This window comes from Vulpes vulpes, chromosome 1 (genome assembly GCF_048418805.1).
Source record: "Vulpes vulpes isolate BD-2025 chromosome 1, VulVul3, whole genome shotgun sequence".
NCBI classification, from domain to species: Eukaryota; Metazoa; Chordata; class Mammalia; order Carnivora; family Canidae; genus Vulpes; species Vulpes vulpes.
The window spans coordinates 116,566,730-116,585,675 of record NC_132780.1 but is presented as its reverse complement, the minus strand read 5'-3'; the positions used below and the strand labels follow the sequence as shown (position 1 = coordinate 116,585,675).

The 18,946-nt window shown below is 32.7% G+C and overlaps 1 protein-coding gene across 38 annotated transcripts in view; it reads left to right on the top strand.

The window, feature by feature from the left end:
• The window catches only part of ZBTB20 (zinc finger and BTB domain containing 20), a 753,858-nt gene that overhangs the window by 134,790 nt on the left and 600,122 nt on the right, over window positions 1–18,946 (top strand). The window lies entirely within an intron of this gene.

Here is an 18,946-nt window from a genome sequence, read left to right as displayed (position 1 = left end):
CCTCTGCCTGTGTCTCCACCTCTCTTTGTGTCTCTCATGAAAAAATAAATAAAAATCCTTAAAAAAAAGTCTTAAAAGTTGAGGGCTGTAATTTATCTTGTAATACTTTAAAGAAAAATGAAAGTAGTCATTTTAATAAACCTGGAAAACACGGTAGAGTGCAATTTTTCTTTTCAAAATTCTACAACATTGGCAATATTTTGGAGCATAGGTTCCTGTGTTTTTTTTTATTATTATTTCTGAGAAAGGATATCAAGATTAGAGAGGGCAGGCTCTACATATCGTTTCTTCCTAGTAATCATCAAAGGTTGGGAACATACAAGATGAAAGTTTAAGCTAATTCACTTAAGTGTAGACATAAGCAGTCTTTTCAATTATGCTAGTATTGAAAGAAGAGCTATTACCTTATTTCTTTTCTCCCATTTTGAAACCATGTTTTTATTGTTTTGTTTCTTCTCACCTTTTTTCTTATACTACTTATATTACTAAATATAATGGATACCTTTTTGAAAAGTTAAAATAAAATTCACATATCATAAAATTTCACCCATCTAAAGTGTTCAATTTGGTGGCTTTTAGTATGTTCATAAAGTTGTGCAAACATCACTACCGTCTAATTCTAGATCATTTCCATCACCCTGAAGATTCTGCAGTGTGGTCTCAGAAGTCATTCCTGGAGATCCAGGCTACAATATTCCAGTGATTTTATAACTAAATGCTCTTCTATGTACATAATACTCTATCAAGAACATGTTGATGCTGGAGATTTCTCTCTTTGTCTTCTATTTTTTAAGACAACTCTCCCTAGTTTTTTAACTATTCCCACTATTTCTGTTTTTTTTTTTAAATTTAAATTCAATTAACCAATATATAGTACATCATTAGTTTCAGATGTAGAGGTCAATAATTCATCAGTTGTGTATAACACCCAGTGCTTATCATATCACGTGCCCTCCTTAGCCCATCACCCAACTACTCCATCCTCCTCACCCTGTTCCACTCCAACAAACCCTCAGTTTGTTTCCTATAGTTCAGAATCCCCACTATTTCAAGACTTCTCACCATTCTCTATGTTTTTCTTTATAGGCTCTGATATGACCATTTCTTTATCAAAATGCACTTTTTAGAGTAAGATTCAAAATGGACTGTTTAGAGTAAGTTGTGTGGTCTGGCCGGTGCACATGGGATAATTGCTGTCTTCTTTAACTTATTATTATGGCTGATGTTACTGATCATAAGGCCTTGATTGATACATAAACATTCTAAAAATCTGTCAATATCCCCAACACTCTCACAATATCTGTAGTTTCTTGCTTCTAAGAAGTAATAATAATTAAACATATTGGGACTGGGGGAAGGCAAAGGGAAGATGAACATGGGGAATTGCAACTAACAAAAACTTAATGTACACCCAACATAACCATAAAGCATCAGTTGATTCACTACAGTTGCAATTCTGAATATTCTAGTATCCTAAAAAATAAACAGATTAAGACTAAGGTTGGGAATAGGTGTATATCTTGCAATAGACCAGACATCTGTGGGGTTTGTGATGGTACTAAATGAATAAGTGTTATATTCTACCACATCTGACATTATCTGCAGTAAGTAAAATGAGCAAATAATTATATTTTGAAGGAAGAGGATAAAAAGTGCTTGCGTCCCATTTCTGCTGAGAGTTTTCCCAAAGTTATTAAATGAAAACAACATTTGCAACTTAGGGTGAAGCTTAGGAAATAGAGGTCTTTGCACTGATTTTTTTTTCTTTAAATGTTAGATTACTACCAGTGGATAGTTTAATGATTCTAAATGGAAACTGTGGAAAAGCAGGTCTAACAGTAACCAGATGTCTTGGGATTTAGAATGGTATGCTAAAAGCAGCTGCCTATATAAAGCCTTTGAAAACTTAACAATGCTTGTCATTTCTTATTTTCTTTTATGAACTGCTTCAAAAATATAATAAAGGACAGAATTAATATAAATACCAAATACCCATCATTCATTTTAAAAATGTTAGCATTCACCATATATGCTTAAGAAAATTTTTACGGAAATTAATCATTACAGAAGTAGTTGAAGAGTCCTCTCTTTTACATTTCACTTTTTTTACATAGAGGCAACTATTCTCCTGAGGTTAATATATATATTATTTCAGTCCATATTTTTACTATTTTTATATTGTAATTTTGCCTGCATGTCACCCTCAAAATTTGGAGTAGTTTTGGATACCAAAAAACATTTATGTACATCATACCTCATGGTTTCCAATGCCATGGTTTCCGATTCAGGTACCATGGTGCTCCCAGAGTGCCACAGTGAACTTACAGGTGTGCTGTGGGATATTTTAAATTTTTAAGAGAAACATGGCAATATTCAGCATCTTTCAGATACCAAATCAGCCACTAGTTTGAGATAGTTCACAATTTCAGCTTTTTAATTTCAGCACATTCTTCTTGATTGTGTTGTCTTTGAGAAGCTGTTTTTTTTTGGGGGGGGGGTAAGTGGTGTCATAGAAAGCAGATACTGTGTGAAAATCAATATACAAAAAAGGAAAAAGGTGGCAGTGTCCAAACTGATTTCAAGGTTTGAGAAGTTCTGCAGTCCTCAACAGGCACACACATCCCAATAATAACTAATTTAAGGATGGCTATGTAAGCATTGAGTTAAAATAATATTTTCCTTGCAATTTCTGTTTATTATTTTTTTGTACGACCACTAAGTGGCTGGGACATAAATACTTATTGAGCTGTTTAGAACTAAACTACAAAATAAATGGTTCTGTTAGAAATATTTTTAGGCTAAGTTTGCTGAGAAAACATTACATGGACACTAAGGGCTCTGTTAAAAATAATAATGAGACACTGAGGGCTCTTGTGAACTGAGAAATACTGGGTCATTCTGTAACATCTTTTGGTTTCACTTAATATTAAGTTTATGATTATTTATGTTGGTACCCATGGACCCAGGCATATTAGCCACTGTATATAATGCAGTGTTATTCCATTGTGTGACTAAGCCACAATTTATCCATTTCCTACTGATGCACATTTAAGTGTTTCTTCTCTTCCTTTCCCATCCCCTTCATTCCCCTCACCTTCATTCTTTTCTTCATTTCCTTCCTTCCTTCTTTTTTCTTTCTTTCTCTTTAATTTTTCTATTACAGTCAATTTCACAGTAAATATCACCTTGTGAGAGAATGTGAGAGAATTTCTGTATTTGAATTGCTGGCTTTAGAGAATATACATTTTTAACTTTACAAAGAAATGGAAAACCGGTCTCCAAATTTTTCTGAGTTCCCCTTTCTCCATACCTTTTCCAGCTATAGATCTTGATATAGACTTTTAAATTTTTGATAAGAAGATAGAAGTAGTGTATCTATTTGCTACTTTAATTTTATCTTTTTATACAGTTGAGCTTCTCTTCTTATTCTTATTGCCTAATCAGGTGTTATTTTATCTGATTTTCCATCTCTATTCTCTCAGCAGCTTTTAGTTATAATGCTTATTTTTTATTGATTCTTTGTAGCTTGTTATATATTTTGAATAGAAATGCTTCACTGGTTATGTATGTTGCAAATATCTTTTCTTAGTCTATTTCATGTTTATAATGTTTGGAGTTTTTTTATTTATGTTGAGGGAAGTATGGCTTTTCTCATTTAATTTCAATATGGTGCATATCACTTAATATATTTTCTTTTTTATTGAGGTAAAATTGATACATAAGATTTTATAAACTAGGTGTACAGCATAATAACATAATAGTTCGATATCTAAATACAGTCCATAGTGATCACCATGATAAACATAGTTACTACCCATCACCATAAAATTGAGCCCCTTGACCCATTTTGTGTAACTCCTTCCCCTCTGGTAGCCACTAATCTGTTCTTTTTGTTTTGTTTGTTTTGTTTTTTAGAGTCTATGTATAAGTTTTATGGTATTTGTCTTCCTCCATCTGACTTATCTTATTTAGAGAATATCCTCTAGGTCCATCTGTGTTTGTCACAAATGGCAAGTTTTCTTCTTTTTTATGGCAGAGTAGAATTCCATTGTGTATATACATCACACCTTCATTATCCATTCCTCCATTGATGGACACATAGGTTCTTTCCATATCTTAACTATTGTAAATAATGCTGCAGTGAACATAGGCGTGCACATATCTTTTTGAATTAGTGTTTTTGTATTTATATTTTTTGATGTTGAATAGTTCTTACATTCCTGAGATAAGTATTCTATAATTATTATGTATTTATGTGTGTATATATACACAAATGCACATGCATTTTGCACATTTGGTTTGCTATTTCCTTTAGAATTTCTTAAGTGAGATTGGCATATACATTTCCTTTCTCATGTTCTCTTTGTTAGTATCAATTTCGCTATCAATTATTGATCATAAAGTTACTCAGGTTTTCTATTTTTTATTGTATTGATTTTGTTATGTTGCACTTTTCTGTGAAATTGCCCATTTCATTTCAGTTTGTAAGTTGATTGCCCTTTTGTTGTTTAGTATATTCTCTCATAATATTTTAGTGTTTCTTTTATCTTTAGAGATATATTTTCTTCATTCCTAAAGCTTCCAATTAGTGCCTTTTTCTTGCTTAATATTTAATGATTAATAATATTTTGATCAGTATAGATTTTATTATTAGGTTGAATGTTGACAATTTCACATGGTTTAAACCATTTTATTGTCTTTTTAAAGAACCCATTTTCTCTCTCTATTGTATGTAGGTTCTATGTCACTAATTTTTGTTATACTCCTTACTATTTATTTCCTTCTCCTTTATTTGACTTTATTCTGCTGTTATTTTTTAACTTCCTAAGTTACATCCTTAACTAATTAATTTTACAACTTTTTAACATGTAATATATGCATCTAAAGCCATAAATTTTCTACTAAGTACCACTTTAGCTGCATCCCACAGGTTTCGATATGTAGTGTCTTTATTGTTGTTTAGTGTTAAATATTTAATATTTCCATTATGATAGTTTGACTCATGGAATATTTATAAATGTGTTTTTTAGTTTCCAAATATATAGAGATTTTTAAGTTGTCTTTTTTTCTTAATTCCTGATATTACTACATTGTAGTTAAATAACATGCTTTGTATGATACGAATTCTTTGGTGTTTGTTGAAACTTCTTTTATGGATCAGTAATCATTGAATCTTAAAAATACTGCATGTTAGTTTGACAAGAACATACAATCCTCAAGGGGAAAAGTTTCTACACATCCGGGAATTCAAAACTATTAATTCTATTGCTTAAATCTTCTCTATCTTTACTAATTTTTTGGTCTCATCTCTCTCTCTCTCTTTTTTAAAGATTTTATTATTTACTTGACACAGAGATAGAGAGCACACAAGCAGGGGGAGTGGCAGGCAGAGGGAGGGGTGAAGTAGTTTCCCTGCTGAGCAGAGAGGCCCAAGGGGGACACCATCCCAGGACCCTGGGATCATGACCTGGGCTGAAGGCAGATGTTTGACTGACTGTTGTCATCTCTCTAAGTATCTTCTGCCTCATGATGGAGTCTTTTACGTTTCAGAATTCTGCCAGAATTTCACCTTAGATTGCCCTTTTGTCAGCATCCTATTGAAAATACCTGCTTCTTCAGATCTTCGCTCCCTTTTCCCTTATCCTGCTTTTTATTTCGTAGCACTTATCTGTATAGAACATTATATTTTATGTTCTATGTCCATTGTCTAACTCACTAGGACATAAACTTGTTGAAGACAGGAATGATGCCCTATTCACATTGTATTTTCTTGCCTTCAACAGATATTTAATATATAGTTGTTGACTGAATGAACAAAAGTAGAGCTGTGTTTCTGATATTGAAGTTGAAGGAGGTTGTTACATGAGAGTTCTGTACCTCCTTGCAAAGTGTTTTAGAATTCCCTTCTGTCTTGTGACCCTAGATCTGTGCCTATAAGAGTCTAAAGAAATCCAGATTGTTTTTGTGTTAATTTTTAAGCTTAGATTTTATGTTCTAAAAATAGAGTATATAAATGTTGATTCCTAAGGTACTCAAGGGACATATCTGAATTTCACATTTCTTTCATGTGACTTTTTACCACCTGGATCCCTACGAAGAATTTAGGTATTTTTTACTGTTTCTTCATGCTAGTCTGGAGATTTTTTCTACTCCTAATCTAATGGATTGGGTATTCACTAATAAGAGTGTTTCAGTTGTTCTTCCATGCATCTCTTTGGCTTTAGGTCTTCTCTGCCGTCCACACATTGGTGTTAATATTCCATATGTCATCCTAAATATCTGGGTTTGTGTGAATATGATGCTCTGGATTCCAACAAGGCTTCAGCTCCTCCCTCCCCATTTGCTCTAGCTTTGAGTTCTCTGTTTTTTTTTTTTTTTTTTTGACACTCAGAGGTGTCCCTTTCTGTCTTTCACTCTAACATGGCTCAGTTTTTAATTATCAAAATTTCCTAAATATCTCTGTATTTGAAGTGAAAGAGAGACACAGTCACATTAGTAGAATCTGATATATTCACTGCAATTAATAGCATTTCACAGTAGCTTGCTTTACTTCCAATAGGTACATTAGGATCTTTATGTGAATCTTTGTCAAGTTTGTTTATAGCATGGTAATCACCTTACAGAAGATGCATGGTAAGTATACTAGCACTTGATTTGGATCATGTTGCCCTAATTCTCCACTGGCTAACATACTTCTGTGCTGTCATATCAATAATCATACGTGATTTTTTTTTCCAAAGAAAAAATATCCTTTAACAGTTAACATCACACAGTGTGTATTTCTCTCTCTCTCTCTCTCTCTCTCTCTCTCTCTCTTTCTCTCTCTCTCTTTCTCTCTCTCTCTTTGTGTGTGTGGTGGGAGAGAGGGGAAGAGAAAGAGAGGTCAAAGAGTTTAAGTGGAATGAGAGACTGTTAAGAGGAAAAAAATAGTTGAGAGGAGGAGAGCTAGGGAGAGGATGGGGAGTGGGTAAGAATACAGTAAGACAGCTTGGCAAGGTTGGTTTAATTCTTTATAATAAGGCAGATGAATTGTTAACAGAAGCAGATAAATTCTCCCAATGCCAGTCTACCCTCTCCTTCAACTCCTTGGACCTGACTTCTTTTCATATGTAGCTAAACTGGTCCATTTGCTGATACCTGAGTGAAGTTGAGAGGTTTGCACTTATACTCAGTTTTTGGCACTTTGTGATTTGCACTGTGCTCATGTTATAGGGGGAAATTGGTCCCTCTGAGTACAGATCAAGTAACTGTCATCTTGATTGTATGTGAAAGCTTCTGTTCTAGCATGTTATATTAACAGGAACCCAGGATCAGCAAACCTGTGTTCTTTTGGAACTGCTTTGCTTCAACATTCTCAGTACATAGCAAGAACATAGGTAACAAAGGAGGTATTTATTTCTCACAAGTGAGGCATGGGCATTTCCTCCTCTTTTGTAAATATTGCAATGTTTTGTGATCTTTCATATCAGAAAAGAGAATCTTCATTTATTTCTTTAACAAATCAGTTACTTTATGAAGCTTTCAAAAGTGTATTTTGCCGATAGATTCAACAATCTTATCCCTATTGTGTAATTTAGTAGTAAGCTTTCAGCATTCAACTTACCTGGGAAGGTCAAGCTTTTTGTGACCTCAGAAAGTCTGATCCTTGTTTTGTACAGACAATTACCTAAATGTTCCCATTATTTAGAATGGATATTTCAACCATCTCAAGGTTTACTTTTATTAGAATTCTCAAGTGTTTTCATTTATTGAATACTGAATCCGATTGAAGCATTTTTATAATATTATCTAAAATCTTATATTTTCTCATTTTATTTTAAAATTTGTGGTTGTTTGACATGCAATGTAATTTAATAGTAAACTTTACATTTAAATGTTATAGCTTTCACATTTTTACAGAAGTGCGGTTGAAGCTAAAACAATATTTTGACACCATAGTCTCTAGAGATTTATGTAGCCAGAAGAGATAGAGTGAAATTGAGTGACAGAAAGGTAGAGTATTGGTTATCACAACTAGATGGTCTGATAACTTAATGAAAGCTGATTGGCAGTAGAATTTATTACAGCAACTGTAAAGTGGAGAATAGAAAATGATAGTGCTACTGATCAGTAAATAAGTTATCTCATGACAATGTGGATCAATGTGCTATCATTTAGAATCTTTACACACCAAATTTTAGTTTAATTGTGCAGCTATTTTGGTGTTGGAATACTATTTTGAAAAGCATAAAATGAGTTTTAGAATGTCTTTTGAAAATAGTTATCAGAATCATGTAAGAGGGTATTTAGTACTTTGGGTTTATGAAGCTGTGTTTTACTTGGGAAATTTAGAAGACCTAAAAAAATTTGAGGGAGAAACAATTCCTATAATAGATGTAATGAAAATGTAACCTGAAATGGCCTGACAACACTTTCAATAAAACACTGGAAGACAAATCAGTAAACATCTTGAAGACAAAGAAATCATGAGCAATGAACAAAGTAAGTTTATTACAAACAAATCATGCCTGACAAAATTAATAGTTGTTTAAAATAAAATTGCAAAATTAGCATGGATAAAGGGAATGTATTTTTTAAACTTCAACCAAGTATTTTGTGACTTTTCAAAAATAATTTTAATGTTATGATACAAATAATATGATGGATTGGATAGTTATAAAAATACGATTCTATATAATGTCAAAATGTAATGCCAAGAATATGCCTAAATTGATTATGGGATTAGGTGGCAGTGACAAGAGTGATCTAAGGGGTTTAGGTCCCCTGTAATTCCCATCAATCCCCCAAAAAGTATTATAATTCATGTAAAAGCAACTTGTATATCTCGTAAAAACAGCTTCTAATACAAGTCCTCATAACCACCTCTAATTAAATTTTGTTACTAAATCTCTCCTGTATAGAAATTCTGTAAGCTTTACTCATGAATTTGTATCAAAGGTCAACAAATCTGCCCAACTGTTATTTTTAAATTGAGATATAATTGGTATGTTATAGTATGTTAGTTTCAGGTGTACAACATGATTTGATATATGTATATATTGCAAAATAACTACCAATATGTCTAGTTAACATTCAATCCCACACATATTTACAATATTGTGTGTGTGATTAGAACTTTTAAGATCTACTCTCTTAGCAACTTTCAAATATACAATATAATATTTTAAACTATAGTCACCATGATGTAAATTGCATCCCCAGGACTTATTTATTTTATAACTAGATGTTTGTACATTTAGACCACCTTCACCTATTTCACATGCAACCCAACTCCCTTCTTCACCACTCCCTCACACCCTGGCAACTACCAGGCTGTTCTTTGTATCTATGAGTTCAGTTCTTTTGTTGTTGTTTTTTATTTGTTTTTCAGATTCCATAAGATTCCATTAGATGTAAGTAAGATCATATGGTATTTGTTTTTATCTCTCTGACTTATTTCACATTGCTTATAATGCCCTCAAGATCTATTCATGTTATTGCAAATAGCAGAATTTCCTTGTTTTTGATGGCTGAATAATAGTCCATTGTATATACATGCCAATTTTTTTTTTTCTGAATTCATCCATCTATCAACACTTACATTGTTTCCATGTCTTAGCTATTGTAAGTAATGCTACAGTGACGAGGTGCAAATATCTTTTCAAGATAGTGATTTCATTTCCCGTGGTATATATTCAGAAGTGGAAATGCTGGATCATATAGCAGTTCTATTTTTAATTTTTTTAGGAACTTCCATTTTGTTTTCCATTGCGGCTGCATCAATTTATATTCCCACCAATAGTGCACAAAGGTGTTTTTTTTTTTTCTCTACATCCTCACCAACCTTTCTTTTATCTTGTCTTTTTGAAAATAACTATCCTAACTGGTGTGAGGTGATTTGGTTTTGATTTGCATTTCCCTGATGATACTACAATTTTTGTAAGTAAAGTTTTATTGAAATATAGGCATGTTATGTGTTTATATATTTATTGCCTATGGCTACTTTCATGAGATGATAGCAGAGTTGAGTAATTGAGGCAGAAACTGTATGACCTACAAAGCCAAAAATATTTATCATTTGGCCTTTTACACACATGGCTTTTTTTCTGATCCTTAGCTTAAATGAATGATGTTTTTTTTTTAACCTTTAGAAGCATTTAGAATAGTCAAATCTGGCATAGGTAGAATGTTTGTACACTGTATGAAGAAGGCAGTGAATCTGTACATGTTACTACATTTAGGGTCTAGTACTCTAACTCTTCCACGTTTCATAAGTACTGACTCATCCATTTCAGCAGTAAAATACAAAGTAAGATTTGTAACATTGTCACTGCCTTCATTCAGTTCTGTTCAACCATTATTGACATTATAAAAGTTGATGATGATATATCAATAGGTTTAATGGTGGAATGTGAAGGGAACTGTAGTTGAGAAAAACAATGATGTTAGTCTTAAGTATCAAGACATGTTAGGTCTAATTCTCTGACAGTTTATTTTGTTTAGAACTCTCTGTCACCAAATTTATCTTGAATCTTTCTACAAATGTAATTATGTTAGGGGCAGAACATTCCTCAGCCTAGGATTTAACTTTAAAAAAATCATTTTGTTCACTGTGCTTGATAAATATTTATGGATTGAATATTAATAATTATTTTTGTATCTATTTATTTATCCTTCAGATATTTGCATGCTCACCATATGCCAGGCATAATGCCTGAATGCAAACAATTTGACAGTGAATTATGTATAGCTAAACTGATAGGATCCCTAACGTAGGAAGATAGACAGTGATTGTGTTTATCAATAAACAAAATGATTGCAGAGAGTGATAACCTGTGAAAAAAAGAAAGCTGGGTAGTAGAATAAAGAGTGACTTGGGCAGAAAGTGTGGATAGCAGGATAAAGAGTAATGCGGTGCCATCTGAGCTAAGATTGAATGATGAGAAGGGGAAGCCATCATTAAATAATCTGGGAGAAGAGCCTTAGAAGAACAAGTTCAAAAGCCCCCAACAACTGTGGCCTGATAAAGGAATAGAAGACAAGCATGTCTGGATCCTAGTAAGAGTTTGTGTGTATGTGTTGTGTTAATTTAAGATCCACCATGTTTTGTGTTTGTGTGAGAGTGTTGGTGGGAACAGTGCATAAATTAGCTCTTAGTATATATTTTTAGGTATCTCAATGATCATATTTTCAAAACTGAAATGTGTCTGAGCTAAAATGAGAGGGATTGAACTGATTATATCTGAATCAATTTTTGTTGAATCCAAGGGAAGACTATGCATAGGTGTCTGGGTAGGAATAGAAGAGTGAGAGGGGAAAGCATTGAGATAGAGTTTTGGAGAAATTGAAGATTAGCATTGGTTCTTTGGCTCCAAGACCATGTAGATTTCAGTTCCATAAATACTCGTTAACATATTAAAGGCTTCACTAAATGTTTGTCAAATCAATGTATACAGGTTTAATCTGATTGGCTTGGAGGGTACAATTTCTGATTGGATTAGAGAGTATAATTTTATGCATTAATTGGAAGAGAGGATACACAATGAAACCAGATTATGGAGGGCTTTGCAAACCGAACACATTGGATTCGATATTGTAAGTGATTGGGAATCATTATAGGGAATAAGTAATAGCTAGATCATTTCCAAATATTTGTGTTTTTTATGGTATGTAGGATGAGTTAGAGACAAAAGGAGCTGAGGATGGTATTTTATTCCAGATAAACTTTTTATTTTAACCAGATTTTCATTCCCAGGGAGGCTTGGCTGCATTGGAATCAATTACTTCATAAAAGTCCCTGGCTCTAATGATGAAAAGCTGCCTCAGTTACCAAGGTTCTTTCTTGTTATGCATTCCTGCATCTATATTCCTGTTTGCCTTTGCTGTGCTTTCTTTCCTGTTTATCTGACTTTTAACCATTTTCAGGACGCTGAACATTCTGCCTCATTTTGCCCTTTGTATTTGTATCTCATTGGTATTTGCTTGATTGCATTTATATGTAGGAAGTAATTCAATAAAAATTAGGTGGAACAGATTTATAACTCAAAACTTTTCTGTACAAACTATAAAAATGGGATTTTTTTCTGTTCGTTCTTTTCTTTCTTTCTCCTTTCTTTCTTTCTTTCTTTCTTTCTTTCTTTCTTTCTTTCTTTCTTTCTTCTTTCTTTCTTTTCTTTCTTCTTTCCTTCTTTCCTTCCTTCCTCTCTCCCTCTCTCTTTCTTTCCAGCCTTTACTTTTTATGGGACTCCTAAAAATATTAAGGTTGGCGCTCTGAAAACAAATGAGATACAAATTTATTACTATCTCTGGGAGCACTCAATCCAGACAGTGAGAAAGATGCACCAAGAAAATTTTCACATTGTTGCAGCTTTAGCCACAAAAGCAACTTGTCTGCCTGCCCTCACCTTTGGGAACTGTTATTACAATATGGGCCATTTATCCTGTTGTCTTGGTTGGCCCTTAGATTATATAATCATTCAATTTTGTATCTCATCAGAACTATTTCCAAAAAGAAAAATGAAGGGTCAGCTTTTATTGTAGAGTCTACATTTACTGAGATACTGGTGCCCTATTTTTTCATCTAGGCATTTGACTCTGGGAAGTTAACAGTGGTATATAACTACCAGCTGCACATAGGTGGTGCCAGTTTTGTCAACAATATATGAACAACTCCCCAAATGTATATGTTTAGGAAAAAGCAGTATGAATGTGTCTTGCGTATTAGTGAAGAGGTGGACTTGTGTTAAATGTAAAACCACAAAAGAAAACCTATCAACTCATTACTGAAACTGAACATGTGGTACTATTTGTAGAAGTGCAGATTCTGTGGCCAGATTGACTAGGTGTGGATCCTGGTTCTGCCATTCAGTAGAGAGGCAATCTTTGGCAAATCACATAATCTCTTTATGCCTCAGTTTACATATCAACAAAATGAGAATAATGACATCTGATATCTAGCTACCCATCTTCTAGAGTTTTTGTGAGGTTTAAATAAGCAAATATACATAAAAGTACTTAGAATAAAACCTGAATATAGGGAATGTTTATATGTTTGTGATTATCTGATAATCTTTAGAAGTAAAGGTGAACATTAAATAGCTTTCTCTGACCCTGCCTCCTCTAAGAGTTACAAAAGTGTAAGAAAATTGTTGCGACTTCTAGAATGTGGAATGATTTGAAAACAGCACTATATTGCTCTAAAGCTCAAACTCTGCTAGTGAAATTATCCTAAAAGAAAACCAACTTAACCTTTAACTAAGACTAAATTAAATAGAGTTGTTTTTACACTCCCCTTGTAGAAGAAAGGAAACCAATCATAAGAAAATATTTCGCTATTAGAGATGTCTTCAAAAAGCAACTTTAAACATCCTTGTTATGCCCAGTCTCACTGTCTTGTTAGTGCAATCTCCAATGTCTATGCATTTACAATTTTGTAAAATTAGAAGGCAAACGATCTTTTGTGGGTCCCTGTGATGTGGAAATGTTGGGGTTTGGATTGAACTTTCAAGAAAGAATTCTTTAGATAACTTCGATGTAAAAAGGTGGTTTTATTAAAGCACAAGGACAGGACGCATGTGCAGAAAGAACTGCACTGGGGTTTAGGTGACTGATTATATACTTTTAAGTTGGGAGAGGGTTAGGGATAACATAAAGTCTCCAAGAAATTTTTGCAGCAAGGTTTCCAGGACCTTGAGGGGGCTAGTTCTTGTTAGGAAAAGATCATTTATTACTGTCTAATAAAACTTTAGTCATAAGATCCTTCAGATGTCTTATCAGTGCGCCATATGCTTAGAGGATGATTGCCAAGATATTTCTTGGAGTGGGGTTGGGGGAGAGATGAAGGAAGTTTCCGAAGAAAATTTTATGTTTTATACATTAAAGTAGACTTTCAGAATCCTGGGGGTTTGGGATAATGTTAAGCTAAGATTGCCTTTTGCCATTAGCAAAGTGTCAACATAGAGGCAGTTGAGTTCCTGGAAGAAGATCACTCTCCCTGTTTCAAGGACTTATCAATGGGCTGTAGGCAGTAAGGAAATATGATTTTTTTCTTTTGCCTTAGTTTCCCATATCACCTGGACTCCTAGAAATTTATATAAAATTTTGTGAACATGTACACTTCTAGAGAAAGAGATCATCGGTTTTCTATCATCTTCTCAGAGGGGCTTAGGACCCCCCAAAAGTTTAAGAAATATCCTCTATGGCAGTATACATTCTTCAATTTTAATGAAGATATAATTATAAAATCCTATTTACCAGTGAAGGAAAATCTGCTAGTTATCTTAGGTTTCTAGTTAAAAAAAAATCTAAACAAAAACTATTTTCTCTGGTGAACCTTCAGCAAACTAGAAGTTCAGTTCATCAGCATTCCAGATAATCAGTGTTTACTTGTATCAAGCAACAGTCATTCTTCAATATATTAGCTGAGCTGGTATTTCATCCAGAGAAAATGGTGAATTTTATTTATTGTTCATGCCTTCTTTTTGTCCTTCTAGTTTTGGATTTATTAACATTTTCTATAGTTTTGTCATTGCATATTTCTTATGATATGCTTAGGAGTAAGAACATTATCTAAATGCTCCAAAACCATTATTATATCCATCTTATTAATATAATTTAATAGAGAATATTTCTGTACATTCTGTACAAGTATATTATGGAATAAAGTACCTGAAAGAGGACAAGGGAAAGTTGGAAAGAAGGGAATTTTACTGATCTCTGAAATCTTAAAAATGTGTTGTATTTCTTATGCACTTATCTCAATGTTTAAATTCACATTTACTTTGATGTTTTTTAATTACTTTTATTAAAATTGGTTAATAGAATATTTTAAAATAATTAATTTATGGATTCTTAGGAAGGGTATACATTTTAAGCTCAAAAACTTTAAAGTTTTTAGTTGAAGGAGTTTAAGTAAATAATTCAGAAATGCATTCTGTTTACCTGTTAATAATTAAGCAGGTTAGACTGTGTACTTTTTATAGTCATTGAGTTTTAATTTATTTATTTGTTGGTGTGTTGGTTTTTAAGAATTTATTTAAGGCATTCTAGTATTGGGAAATAAAAATGAACAGAATAAAGCTGCACATAATAAAGGAAAGGGATTCAGTTATTTTAAAGAGACAAATGGCAAAAAAAAGAAATAGACTGGATTTTAGGATTAAAAGAAGTATTTATTACATAATCTTTCTGAACCTCTCCCCTCTGGTTGGAGGGGAAACGGAAATACCTAACAGCAAGTATGAATGAGTCAAGTGAATAGTCTTTTATTGCTGCCCTAGACACTGGTTCAGTAGAACTTGATTTGATCTTAGATGGCTTCATTATGGGGTTTGGCCAGGTCATTTTTATGGTTTCTTGGAGAAGTCTACCATAGAACTTACTAGATTCTTGGGTGCTTTAAAAACTCTGGCAATATCCAAAGTCAGAATGAATACCTTCATTCTAAGAAGCACGATTATAGACTAGAACTGAATTAGTCTTTTTCAGTCTTTGAGGAATTGCATCTTGTCCTCTTGGCCATTTATGTATACATTCTTCCTGATGTTTTTTAAGGATTATACAGTAGTTTTCATTTGCCATTTTTGATGAGGTACAGTCAAACTTCATATTTAAAATTTTATTTAATGAAGAAGACTTACTTTCTATAATTATCAATAAAGGAAGCCTTTAGCAGTTTCCATTTATTTTGTTCTAAGGTATCTTGCTTGCTTTTAATTTTTACTTATTTGAAATGATAACTGTAATAGTCCTAACACTGAAATTAATGCATTTTGTTTTCTCTTACATAATAGTATGCTTACAATATAAATATAGCCTCAAACTTCTTTTAAGATTTCTACATTCCAGTTTTCTACATTTCAGGCTGTGCATTTCTTTGAAATTTTAATTAAAGATCTCTTAAATTCCTAGGAGCCAAATTTTAATTGATTACATCTTTAAGCTTATTAAAGAATATTCATTATAGATTATTATCTTTATTTTATATATATCTTAGCTTGGGCTTTTTCTATCCTAAATTGCCTATTCACTTGAAAAAAAAATGAGATCTTTGTTTCATTTTATTTATTTATAAAGATTATTAACTCTGAAAAATTTTTTTAGGTAGTGAAATTCATAAATCTTTATTCTTATGTTATATTGTCTATGTGGCTTAAAAGCATTTTCATCTAAATTCAGAAAATTATATACATAGGTTTTCTTATAGTTCTCTACTCGTTGTATTAAGATGTATCAATCTGATTTATATTTCGGTGCCTGGTAAGAGGTAGGGAACAGAAATATTTATCTTCCTATATCATTAGTCTCAATTCTGTGAAAATGCTACATGTAATCCTTATCCCATATTAGAGTCCCTGAGGTCTGTTGTGATCTGTCTCTTCCACTGCCAATATCACCCCATCACCTATATTCCAATCATTGATGAAAACTAACCTTGTCCTCTACTCCTTTGCTGAGGGTCAAAACCAAATACTAGATTTTTTTTTCTTTTGTGACATCCTATTTGGTTTTATTTATTTTTAAAAATTTCAGCTAACTTTAAAGCATCAGAACTACTAAAGATAGTTCTAGTTCAATTTAGTTCAGCAAAGACTTAAGGAATGTTTGCTGTATACCAGTCCTTGTACTTGTATTAGGAACATGTATGTGAATTGGAAATCTGCGTGGTACAATCCTTGCACTAGAAAAATGTATTAATTTGGTGAAGGCAAAAAAATAAAAATAATTTGGTGGAGGCAGACAGAGCATGAACGTGGTCAAGGTAGTGGCCTAATATTGTACCTTATTTTTTTTTATTCTTTTTTATTTTATTTAAGTCTACAATTTACTGACTCTAGCCATTTTATGTATTTTTCCTTTTTATCTTTCTTTTAAACCCAGAAAAGATGAAGTGACATTGTTTTAACAGAGTTAGATTGACTCAGGCATATGAAATATGATGACTTTTTCAGATTCATACAGTCTGTTTACTCTTTCTAATTAATGAACTGATAATTGTGTCTTCCTATTTTCAGTTCTGTAAATTTTTATTGGATATTTGCTAGGCACTATTTAAGGAGCCATAGGGAGAGAAAAATGAGTATCTTTGACAAATTTATAATTTAGTAGGGGAAATTCATTATTCATAAAATAATAGATATGAAGAGTATTGTTTGCTGTGTGCGTTGTTCAAAGCAAGGTAATATATATTAACTTATTTGCCTCTTAACAATAGCCCATCTAGTCCCCTAGACACTTATTCGACTCTTTCACTTCATGCAAACTTTTTCTTATTGTCACCTCCTCTGAGAAGATTTCCTGTCCAAACCTATTTAAAATATCAGCCCATGTCACTCTCAATGCTGTTACCTTACTGTTTGCACTCATGGTACTAATTATATGACATTATAAGTTTACCAACCTGTTTGCTTATTGTTTGTTTTCCACTACCACACTGAATATATATATATATATATATTTTTTACTACACTGAATATTGAATGGAAGACTAAACAATGGGTTGTAGAAGTTTGCAGTAGTGAAAGAGCAAAGTTTAATATATAAAATTTAACTTCTTTATGTCTAAATTTCTTTATCTGTAAATGGATGCAGACTTTGTGCTTATTTTATAGTTGGTCAGGCTGTTCATTCTTTCTTTCAATAAATATTCACTGATCTTAGTATATGGCAGACACTGTTCATGAAATTGGGAACAGAGTGAAAAAAGACAATGTCTGCCCTTATGGCACTTCCATTCCAGTGGGGGAGAGAGTAGTTAAATAAAAATTACTTTTATAATACATCACGAAATGGCCAAATTAATTTTCTCCAAATTAAATTTCTCCACCTTATCCCTACAATCTGAACATTTTTTCTATTCCTGGTTTATCCATGATTTATCCATGATTAATGGTTCTAATCACACTCCTAAAAGATTGTAATTTTCAGTGCTTCTCCTAAAGTTAAGTGTTACACAGTAAATGTGGTATTACTCGTGTATCCCAACTATAACAGTACTAGCACCTTCCTTTCCTCAATCCCATTTATCAGTACAGTTTAAACTCAGGTTTGTTTTGGTTTACTGGTATAGTTTGCTGTTCAATTCTTTGTTTTCCCTTCATAAAATATTATTTATGCATATTAAAGATCCAATCAATTAAAATCCTTAGATATTTTTCATTTTAATGATTTTTTTTTACTGTAGATGCACTGGATGATAGGATTGGCTTATGTTTATGTATGTACTTCCATTAGTAAAACTGCTTTTGAGATTTTGAATGGCTGAATCTCTGTAGAGATTATTAGTAAATATGACATCAAGGTCATCATTGAGATTTCATAGCAAATTTAGAGGGAGAACTTTCCAAGGACATAAAATATCAAATTCAATTTTTAATAGGAGAGTTGTTTCTAGTTAATTTTTTTTATATTCAGACTCATCGAATAGCCTTTAAAGGCACCTCAACACCCTGCCTGTTTTCCTGACTTCAGTCCTAGCTTTGAGTCTATACCATCAAATGCATTTGGATGGAAAAGAATTTAAAAGTGGCTCATCCATTTGCTTGACATCTCTGCCTCCAAATCTGAGTAGGACCCTGCAATAATAGCCTTGCTTGCTGAGACAGAAAACATAAAGCCATGTTCTCATGTCAGTGCATTAGGTACTATACACCAGTTCAAGCTATATTGAACATATTACCCTCTGCTCCCTGTTTCTTTCTGTCGATTTACTTTTTATTCTATAGATTATCTTCCTTTATGCAGATCTCCAGCCTCACTCATTATTTTGAGGATAGGGCCTGTGTTTTATGTTCGCATTTTTCCTAACTCATCAGTACTTACCAGTGTATTATATACAATAGATCTTTGCAAAATCTCTAGTAATTAAGAATAAACAAATACAACGGCTAAGAACTATTTGGGATTTGTTTTTTTTTTTCAATTATACAGACATAAATGTAAAAAACTGTAATTGTGTAAATTAAGAAAA